Here is an 11,961-nt window from a genome sequence, read left to right as displayed (position 1 = left end):
CTTCTCACCAGACTACTTGACAAACTATCGAAACTTAACCTACAAAACAAAACACTCTTATACCTCTTGTTACTGCGACCTATTTGGTCATATGGTATTGAAGTATGGGGATCGACTAAACGTTCCAACTCTCAACGCATTACAGTCAAAAATACTTAGAAAACTACTTAACGCTCCATTCTATATTTCTAACCTCACCATTCATAGTGACCTCAAAATTTAGATGCACCATTTCGCTACGAAGACATAATATTCTCCACCAACATATAATGTGCTTAAATCGATAGCAGAGCCAGCAATGAAATATGAATGTAATTAAAAGTTATAGAATGAATGCAAGAAAATGATTAGAGAAGGATTACGTGATATTAATTTAGGTTAAGCTATAAGGATGGCAGGAATATAGTGTACTGATCCATCCATTAGTTGTAGTTTATGTAAATAGTTGTATAAGTAAGAATGGAGAGTGAGTGATATTCTAGTGATAAACACCTAGACGATGCTGGCTGTATGGCGAAAGCCAATGCCAAAAAAATGCAACAAAAAAAAGACGTCAAAATCCCTTTCATTAACGACCTTAATAAAACTCGTTTTCTCAAATTTCATTCCTCAACAGCAGCTCATCCTAACCCTCTAATCGAACAACTATCTTCTTCTGCAATTCCTGGTGATCCTCTAAGAAGATTAAAGCGAAGATGACCTCGCGATCTACTGTCATCATAAGAGCAGACTAACATAAGTCCACGAAAATGGAGTGACACTACTGGGTGCTTTCTCCACTCATATGTACAATATTTTATTGTAAACCACATTTGCTTATTGCAACAATCGTTGCAGTTGTTAATTTCAATAAAATATTTAAAAATAATAATAATAAAAAGAATTTCTTTTAATATAACTAACTCGAGATTTCATTTTAAGCCAAATTCTTTTGATTGTAGATTTTATTTTCCAGACCACGCTTGTGTGCAAATATATGTGGACATCATACAATCAACAAGCGAAATCAGATATGTAGTAACAAAGAAGTTAGAAGTTATGTTAGAAGTCAAATTTTCTAGCTGACAGTCTGGAAGTAATTAAAACAACTCTATCATGCAGTAAGTTACCAGAAATCCCTATACGGTTCAGGACACACACAGAGTTATCTGTTTTCCAAACATTGTTGGATGTGCTATAACCCCAGTATCGGTAGTCCGTAGGTGTGTTTTATGACTATTTTGGTGAGGTAAGATTGTTCGTTTAATTAAACTGTGCTGACCGCAAGGAACGCCACTAGCCTTTGCAGTGGTTAAACCTTAACAGTAATATGGGGTTTCTTAGGGTAAGTGGGCTATTCATTTCATCAGGGTATCAGCGTTCCTGTGAGTATAATCCATCTTAAGAACACTAAAAACATTCTCACTGACTTCCTATCGAGTTTGTTGATGGGGTAATTCTTAGTTCAGGCGCATCCCCAGCTAATTTCAGCGCCCCTACCCATAAACAATCCCACTAACACATGTACGTATACTCATTATCAAATTCTCAAAACAAACACCGAGCTAATTTTAGATCTTGTAGGTCACGAGGTAATTTGGCTATCTAAACACTTCTTGAACATATTTACACAAATCCTGCTACAGTACCTATTCGATTAAATCAACCTGAATATTCATTAAGTCACCTTAATACTGCGAGAGAATGCGTCCTCACATCTACTAACATTAATTCTCAACGGAATCAATATTTTATCTTATTTTTTGCACTTTATATTCTTTCAAGTTTTTAGTTGGAACACTTTTCTAGTTTTATAATATTATGAACAATTTATGACGTGTAAGAGAGAAACGTAAAGATTATTGAGTTTTGTGAGATTTTCAATAGCCCTTTATCGTAGCAGTTATCGTTTGAATAGATAGATTTTGGGGGATTTTGGTAATACTCTTGAGGAGATATTGTTTTAAACGAAGACCGGATCAGTACGCCGGATAAGAAGTAAAAGCAGTTATTATACCGTTCTACAGCCGTCAAATCTTGGCTTGAGATATTGACTGAAGAAAGACAATTTAATATAGTGAGCATGCGGCTTAGGATTGCCCTTAAACTAGCCAAACCGCAGATTTACGTAAAAAATATTTGAAAGGTAGTACCACTTGGGTTAGCCGGATTGTGCGTAGAATATTTCAGTCAATCATTTACTCTTCAGCTACGATAAATATTGTTCCAAAACTGTATTGGTTGCGCTGAGAATGGAAATGTGCTTCTTTGTACGAAAATAATTTTCATTATAGAAAAGTCAAGTGACTACGAATTGACAGGAATTAGAACGCATAAGGTTCAATTCATTCCAATTCTGAAAACAATTACTTTCTTTTTTTAGATCAAGACTACAAGAAGCAAGATCTGCGGCTCTTAAGACGTGCATGCTCCATTAGAAAGGGGAAGATAGAGGATACGGGACGCACAGATAACGAATGAAAGTTCATGTTAAATTTAAGAAATTGGATTTGCTTTTTTCACTAACGTAAATTGATGGTTGATGACTTAGAAATAAATAAAATTTAAGACTGAAATTGGCAACAACATATTTCCCCTATTTTCATTATTATTTTAAACTTTGAATATCTATCCCGTGATTTCGTGTTGTGTATAACAGTCGCTTTGTTGAACACAGAATGCAACAATGTTCGCATGTTGATGATCCTGGCTGGCTTATGTTTGTTTGTAATTAAATGGCAAGGACATAATTCAAATTTATTCCGCTGGGCAGGTAGCCACGTGTGTTGTGTACTCCATATAAACCTATCCTTGTAGTTTACCGACGTCCAAGCCTAATTTATAGAGGTTGTATGGAAAGTCTGTACTGAAGTGCGTATTTTGCTAGATAGATATTTGTTCGTTTTGAACGTCTAGTTTATTGATTAAAATATTGACAATTTGTAAGCAACTAACCGAATTCTTGGCTACGGTTGTCGTCGATCTTTAATAAATCAAGTATGTTTTTAGTTGTTTCTAATCTTTTTAGAGATCTTTGATAAATTTTTGAACTAACGCAAGAAAGTTAAATACTTAGTGATTCTAATAAATAGTAAATTGAATTAGCATTTTTCCTTGCAGCGCAGAGGGCGAACAATTTTTTACTAGAATCTAAGGGAAACCGATTTACTGATAAACAGTGGACTTTGAGAATTTGCAGCAAGATCATTGAATACTCAAAGATCTGATCATTGCAAGCGTGGCTTAAAGTTTCTTTGCAATTGCCAGAAGTAGGATGGTACTTTACCACACTATTACAGATGTAAATGGTTATCTATACTGATCCCATTAATAGCCTCTTACTAACGACTAAAAGTAATCACCTAATTTTTCAGGCGGGGCTTAACGTCCAGCTACCAATCAGGTGTAGCGGATGGAGGCGACTAGCAAACATACTTTACTGTAAATTTATTTTATTAACCTTTAAATAAAATCCAAGGCCTAAGACCGGGAATCGAACCCAGTACCACAATACTAACGACTATTTTACCTAGGTATCCACAGAAGAGAAAAAAAACTTTACACCTTATTGGTAATGGATATTAATTACTCTAAATGAAGGATACTATTCTGAGCTTGACATGCGCTGAAGAACGGTCAGGATGGCTCAGATAAGTTACAGCTTTTAAATGTAACAAAACGTAACATTGATTAATCAACATTTCAACTTAAATTTTAACACTTTTCGAATATCTATTGAGCCCATTTACAAATTTCACGCATTTTCAAGCCCAGACAGGGCTTATTAACAGTTACAGTAACTGCCTCGTGAGATTGTAAAATATAAATACTTATATATAGTTAGGATGTGATTAGTACGAGGGTCGTTTGAAAAGTCCGTGCAAAGTCAGAGAGATAGCACTACTGGCGCGTATCAAGGTTATGTTTAGTTAGTAGCATCTCTTGGAAGAACACACACCAAGTTTCAGCCAGATCGGTCTATTTCTTTGTGTTTTGCATTCGTTTGAATCGAAGAAGTCGAGTGATTTTCAAAAAATGGACGAAAAAGAATTTCGTGTGTTGATTAAACACTACTTTATGAAAGGCAAAACGCCTCAGGAGACTAAAGAGAAGCTTGATAAACATTATGGTGACTCTGCACCATAGTTTATAAGTGGTTTCAAAATTTTCGGAGTGGCCATATGGGCACAAGTGACGCTGAACGTTCTGGACGCCCTGTTGAGGTTACTACTCCAGAAATCATTGATAAAATCCAAGATATGGTGATGGATGACAGAAGAGTGAAGGTGCGTGAGATTGCTAGTGCTGTGGGCATCTCGAATGAACGGGTACATAATATTTTGCATCAACATTTGGACATGACAAAGCTATCCGCAAGATGGGCGCCGCGATTGCACACGCTTGACCAAAAACGAAATCGTGTGAAGTGTTGCAAGGACGGTTTGCAGCTGTTCCAAAAGAATCCGCAGGACTTTAAGCGTCGTTTCGTCACTGTGGATGAAACATGGATACATCACTACACTCCTGAGACCAAAGAACAATCTAAACAATGGGTTACCAAGGGGGAATCTGCGCCAAAAAAGGCGAAGACCGTTCCTTCGGTCGGAAAGATTATGGCGACTGTCTTTTGGGATTCGCAAGGAATAATCCTCATCGGCTATCTGGAAAAGGGTAAAACTATTACAGGTGCATATTATTCATCGTTATTGGACCGTTTGAAAACCGAGCTGCAAGAAAAACGCCCACAATTGGCCCACAAAAAAGTCCTTTTCCATCACGACAACGCACCAGCTCACACCTCAGCAGTTGTGGTCGCAAAATTAATGGAAATAGGGTTCCAACTCGTTTCACATCCCCCCTATTCTCCAGACTTGGCTCCCTCGGACTACTATTTGTTCCCCAATATGAAGAAATGGCTGGCGGGAAAAAGATTTTATTCAAACGAGGAGGTGATTGCAGAAACGAATGGCTATTTTTCAGACTTAGACAAATCCTATTATTCGGAAGGGATCAACAAACTAGAGCAGCGTTGGACGAAGAGTATAAGCCTAAAAGGAGACTATGTTGAAAAATAAAAAAGGTTTACCCCAAAAAATTAAGTCGTTTTTATTTTTGCACGGACTTTTCAAACGACCCTCGTACTTTCTTCAAAAAGAAATTTAATTTCATCTTTAAATTTGTTGACAATTTTTAAAATTGTTTTACAAAACAAAAAGACCAGATCTAGATATAAGTATAATGGACTCACACTTTAATCTTAATACTTAATTCAATGGAAATAGGAACATGTATGAAACATAGGAACATATGTGAAATGAGAACAAGGAAAAAGTCTTCGTTAAATAACCATGCAGAAAGGAAATAACTAATAACAATTCTACGTAATCCTAGATATCTTTAATCCAAGATAGCGTTAATCAAAATTAAAACTAAAGAAAACGCCGTCGAGGTTAGAATAATTTTAGTCAAAAAAATTGTTAGATTTTCGTTTTTTGAAGTTGAGCTAAATTTCATGCTCTGTTCACCATGAGTTCAGTCCATTAAGCTCAGTTAATCAGCTGGTGTAAGTGTTTCTCTGGAGATGCTTAAATAAATATTACAGTAAGCGATGAATAACAGATTGCAATGAGAAAACAAAATTATTTGATAGCCAATTAAATGGAGTTAAAGCGAAAGAACATTTCATGAAAATTATATAAATGTAACAGCTAATGAAACTGAAAATTGGTCAGAAAGCAATATGGACATTATCTCTTTCTCTTTCCCCAGAAGAACACAATGTTGTTGGAGAGCTGAACAATGGGCAGTAACAATAACAGCACTTTCTGGGATAATACCGCCACAATTTCTTCTCTTTCTAGTTTATGATCACATAATATTGATTTCTAGCTGTTGATCCAAACAGAGCACGTACCTTTAAAAGATTTTATTATTATTATTTTTATCCATATTTTGAATCAATCATTCCTCCTTTTCAGAACAAATATGAAACTCTATTTACTTTCAAATTGAAAAATAACCGAGGCTTCTGTAGAATTGACTATTTTTATTTCTCTCACAGACGAGTGAAATAGTTAAATCAAATTTACTAACAAAAATAGAGTCGGTAATGGAAAACTAGGTATAGAGGAATACTTAGGATGTGAGTAATGGAAATAAATATTTTTCTCATAGAAAAAATAGTATATATTGACTCAGATGATCGAATATTCATTGGACCAGAAACTCTGCATGTTCGAATTGTTTGATTTTGTAAAATTAAAGAAATTAAATTTTCATCCTTTAGACAAGGTTTTTGTGGTCTTCAGGAAAGAATGAAATTTTTATTTTCTCTTATTATAATTGTTCCCTTGAGTTGGGAAAAGTTATTTTGTTTATTTACATTACTCAAAAAGAGAGAGTGTAATAGAGAGAACAATTACATTTAAAGGGCTGCATAATTCTCTCCTTAAAAAAAATGACCTGATTAAACTATTGGAATTCACATCAGAATGATTAATAAATCGGATCAAGAAATTTTATAAAATTCTAATTAAAAATTGGCTTTTAAAATACAAAATTTTACAGCCAGTGAGTGTGGTCCACAAATTACATTCATATTACAGATTACATACTCCAAAAAATAACAATCCAAATGAATTTATTAATAAAGAAAAAAAATAATTAATACTAATAGAGAAAACTACATATTATTACATATTTTATTAAAGAACTGAAATACTACAAATAATTATTCATCAAAATGATGACTGGATCCAATAACAATAACAAAAGAAAAAGAAATAGAATTAAAATAATAACCAACATAGAATGTTCTTCATTGAAATATTAGAAAGAAAAAATAAAATATAATGATGTATACACATCTTTCATGGGCGTAGCCATCTGTATTTTCAGAAATCAATCAACTATTTGTTGCACATCAATGATAAATTTTCTAATATTTAAAGCTTGACAAATTTTAACAATCGATCAACATTTGAAATCTGATCACTATTTCAAAATTGTTTCTTTTTAAGTGAATAAAGTTTAAAATTTAAAATTGGTCTTTCAGATAAAAATAAATTCTTTAGATCATTATTACCAGTAACTGGGACTTCATTTGCATTAAATATTCATTAACAATACTCCCAAGATGGAGTTGTAAATAAATTCCATTAAATATTGAGACATCACTGTTTGACATTTAACTTGCAGCAGTATGAATAGAGAACTAAGTTTGTTCTTGGTGTTAAATTTTCATTTGTAAACAGTAAATTTAGTTTTGTATTTTGTAGCAACCAATCACATGACTTCTATTAACTCCCATTAAAGTTATTAGTAATTACTGTCCCTAAGTTGTGTATAATTAATTTGTCTAAATGAAATATTTTTCTTAATTTATAAAAAAACAAAAAAACACTGTTGTTTCAGCTGTTATTGTTAATAATTATAGCTTTCTTTATTCTATAAAAAAAAAATTAATTAATAAATTCTTGGTTGAGTGCAATAACTGCCGTTAACATCCGCTGTTAAGTTTCAGAAAGGAGTATTTCAAAAATTCATTAGAACTTGAAATCGTCAATTGCATCAAAGAAAAATTATTTCTTCAAGACTTTTTTTTTGAATTAAAAATGCCTTTGAGTAAAATTGGCATTTACAAAATCAAACAATCATTTATCTTTCTTTACAACAATTTTTGTTTTTCAAATTTAAATGTTTTCCAAACTCCGCATTTAAAAGCATTTTTTTACTAACAGAATCCAAATTGTAAAACTGCTTAAACGCCATTATTATTATTATTTTCTAGAAAAAAAATTATATTAGATGCGGAGATTCGCAATTTTGATCACCACCAGGATTATTAAGGTTCAGTTTCTTGCGATTTTTGGGGGGGGGGGTGGTAATTAAGGGATGTTAAAAGGGGTATTTCCGGTGGAAAAGTCACTTTTGACAATTTTTGCATGACTACAATACTTCACTTAATTAAAAATAAACATTCACCAACGTTCTACTGGATGCTAAAGTATGTACCTCTTCATTAGAGAGAAAAACCTTTAAGATGGGTAAGAATTACACGTCTTAACATAATACTGGTGAATGCAGAAATACCTTAACGTAGATAAATTCTCTATTACAAAATATTTGATATAGTAAGCATACCAAACATTCTGGAACTGTGACAAAAAAAAAATTGAATGCTTATTAGTAAGCATTATAAGTATTATAAGTAGGGAACGGATTCGTATGTATTTACATATTTTTTTCTAGGCAATTTACAGACGTTTTTCAACTAGAAGTATTTATACTGACACTTTTTAAGCCGTTTGAGTCTACTTTTATTTCACATATTTCCACATATTTGGATGTTATCGCATATTTATACATATTTGATTAAAATAAATAAATATTTCTACATATTTAACCAAAATATGTACATATTTTTTCATATTTTTCATTTTGGGCACATTTTCATAATTGGGAGGTGGTTGACACCACCTGTAGGCTGTGAATCACAGTGGGTACAATGGTTATTGTAATTTACACAGAATGCTGCTAAACAGTGACGGGCACTTGTTAGTTCTTTGAAGTTGTCTGACGTTGTCTGTTCTTTCAGCTCGTTCGTTGAAGTGTCCAATTCATTTCGTTCGGTCACTTAGTGTATTCTTTTTTGGGTGAAATGCCACGAACATCGGCCTCAAACAAACAACTGGTTGCTTAATATCTTTGCGAGTTTCCAGCAGAACTTTTTCCTGGGAGTAAGGGAGATCTGATCAGATCAAAACTGGTAGAAGTACTGAGCAAGAACAAAGGGTCGGAGACCATCTGCCAGATTTCTGATATTATCAGTGGAACAGAAGTCACCTCAGAACATCGTGTACCCTTTACAACCAACGAGATAACTTCTTTCAGCAAGGCACCTATAACATCTGTAGATGTTGAACGATCTTTTAGTCGTTACAAGTCCATCTTAAGCCCAGATCGTCGTCACTTTACGTTCCAACATTTGAAATTTCATGTGGTTCAAACAATTTCGAAGAGTGAAGTTTTCAAAATTGAAAATTTAACACATCTTTTTATAAATAGTAAAAATGTTCTTTGTTGTATAAATCATTATAACTTGTAAAAACAAATTATTTTGTTCCTAATAAATTATTATAAATTGTAAAAATGTTCTTTTCTCGTATAAATCATTATAACTTGCCCCCCCCAAAAAAAATTCCATTTTCATAAAAAAAAAAATGTCCATTTTACTTAAATATTCCAGAAAATATTTTAAGAAAATCACATATTTTCCACATAATTGACGAAAATAAATGCATATTTTAATTAAATATTTGGCATTTTTAAATACATAAAAATCCGTTCCTTAATTATAAGTATATTTGTTCTTATGCCTTGTCCACACTTGGATACAAAGTCGAGCGAGAGACAAATTCATGTCTAAAGACATGTTTTTGGAACGAAATCGCAGAACATTTGTCTCCCATTTGAAATGGGAGACACGAGACAATTAGACAATGTTGCGCAATATTTGGTAGTGTGGACGTTTTGCGAGACACCGTCTCCACTTCTCCAGTTATTCTCTGTGAGCCGTAGAGAACTCTTCTCTTTCCATTTGGTTTTAGTTTTGGTTTTTAGTTATCAAGATGTGGCCTACAGATAAAGTATTATTGTTAATAGAATATTTCCACTCGGCTGCTTGTTTGTGGGAAGTGACTAACCCCGATTATAAAAATCGTAGTAAAAGAAAGTGTACATGAGGCTGGTGAACGATTCCCCACTTGCCAGAAAACGCAGCGCCACTGCCAACCTCAAAGATGGTGGAATGGTTTCTCTACATCTGCTTTCTCTTTTCTCAATCGTTTTACCTAAATGCTGGAGTAATTCCTCGAAATCACTTGGGAAATCAAACGGGTAAAGTTCCGGAAATTCATGCTGTCTTCTATTTTTATGCTTGAAAGTAAATTGCAACCGAAACGAGGTCCCTCCGCAAAAATTTCACGCCTCCACCAACGTCTGTCTCCTCTTCCGCTTTTCTTCATTATCCAAAATTATAACTGCGCAAGCAGCGATCCCAACAAGGGCAGTCATATTTAGCAACTAATGAAGAACAAGGCATTCAAGTATGTACACGCGACAAAGTCTCTATACTGTTTATATACATAGTCTGGAAACTTGTCTATAGACAGTCCCCATACATGTCTATAGACAATCGCTCGACTTTGCATTTAAGTGTGGACATAGCTTTAGGGTACATACTACCCTATACAAATGGAATATTGGTACAAAATTATTACATAACATAAAATAACTGAAAACTAAAAATGAAATTATTTCTTACATAAAAGATAAAAAACTAGAGACAAAATAAAAGACAAAATATACAAAATAAAAGACAACTAAAAGAACTAAAATTTATAAAGAAAAATAACAAAATGCTCTTTAATTTTCAATATTAATAATAAATTTTCTAATGTTTAATGCAGAGACAACAAAGTAATACAGGTTATTAAATTTAGTGAGACTGTCTATAACAAAAATTTTCCTCGTTATCTTGGCTCAACTTTAATAAATTCTGATAAATATTCGTTCCTGGCAGATCTAAATGATGGGCATACCAACAGAAAATGATATAAAGTGTCTGGGGCACCTAAATTGCAGCAGATACAGTGATTGCCCACATTGAATCTGAAAAGACTGCCTTTAAAGATCACACGACAATTATCAGGATGCCCTAGCTTCAGTTGACTTAAAATCCTCTGCTTCAAAATACTACCTCTACATTCTAAATACCCATTCTCTTTTACCCATTAGCAAAAATTATAAGAATTCATGATCTGCAATAACATGAAATTACCATCTTCTTCCTTCGTTTATTTATTTATAATAAATTATCAACGAGTGCACTTTCTTCACATCACAGATAAAAATTGGTGCGATCAACGGGATTAAAGCTAGCAAATAAAACTTCAAAACGGCTTTGATCGAACTTTAAAACGGTTTTTCTCACATTAATAAATCTGTGAAAATTAAAACAGCACTTTAAAAATAAAATTAGAGACTGTAATAACTTAATTATTAAAGACTCATGATGCTCGATCAGAAATGGAATAAATCAATCTCCAGAATGAGCATGAGTTTTGTGAGGAATGCTTTTGGGGATGATCATTGCTAACTAATTGGTAGAGAGAGTTTGGTCATTAATTGCTGAAAATGGGTTGAACAATCATATTTGGTTCAATTAAGAACATTCCCCAAACTAATTGTAGTGATTTAGAACTAACTAGAATAGAACTATCTAATTTAGCGGTTGTTGGGAGGAGTTAAAGAGTTTTGAAACAAGAGTTCAAATTGTTAGTTGAGTCAAGAATAGACGGAATACAACGAAAGAGGGACACCACCTTGAGAAAATTTGATTTTAATCAGAGATTAACTTAAGATATGCGCAACTTCAAAAACAAAAAAGAACGAATTGGTAGTTGGGCATAAAGCCTGCCAGAAAATTTGGGCATTACTTTACTTTACAAAGAAGGTCGAATGCATTTGATCTTCTCTAGAACAAAGTTTTGCAGATTCTCAAAGTTAACCTTAAAAATATGGTTCACGGTTTTTTGTGACTGATTCATTAACCCAGAAGAAAAATTAGAAAAATATTAAAACTAGGAAAACGCACTGTCACAATGAAGGATTTAAAAAATGTTTTTGGTATGTTCTAGACACTCTTCCATTTTTTAAAATAAACGTTAGCCCCAGCCTAGTCTTAAATACATTTTAAATAATATTACTCGTAGATTATTTATTCAGGAAATTTTGAAAATACTACTTCATGTTACACTCTTAATTTTACCAACTTCTTCCTGTTTTATTTCCTCCATCATCTATTTCCTTTCCCAATGTGCACATATTAGTATCTCCATCGCACAGAAAGTTGTGGAACACTCCATATTCATATCATGGTTCTCCGAAATGAGTCTGCTGAACTTTTGCCCTTCGTAGAGA

General features: G+C 33.3%; 1 long non-coding RNA gene across 1 annotated transcript; it reads left to right on the top strand.

Annotated features, from left to right (window-relative positions):
• Positions 1 to 5,012: 5,012 nt before the first annotated feature.
• Positions 5,013 to 6,887, top strand: LOC141451339 (uncharacterized). Its single transcript, XR_012456696.1, has 2 exons — positions 5,013 to 5,428; positions 5,958 to 6,887. It is a non-coding gene; the product is annotated as an uncharacterized lncRNA (long non-coding RNA).
• Positions 6,888 to 11,961: the final 5,074 nt, after the last annotated feature.

This window comes from Rhodnius prolixus, unplaced genomic scaffold, assembly GCF_049639745.1.
Source record: "Rhodnius prolixus isolate KJV_2025 unplaced genomic scaffold, Rpr scaffold_8, whole genome shotgun sequence".
In the NCBI taxonomy this organism is placed as follows: Eukaryota; Metazoa; Arthropoda; class Insecta; order Hemiptera; family Reduviidae; genus Rhodnius; species Rhodnius prolixus.
This window is presented reverse-complemented; position numbering and strand designations above follow the sequence as displayed.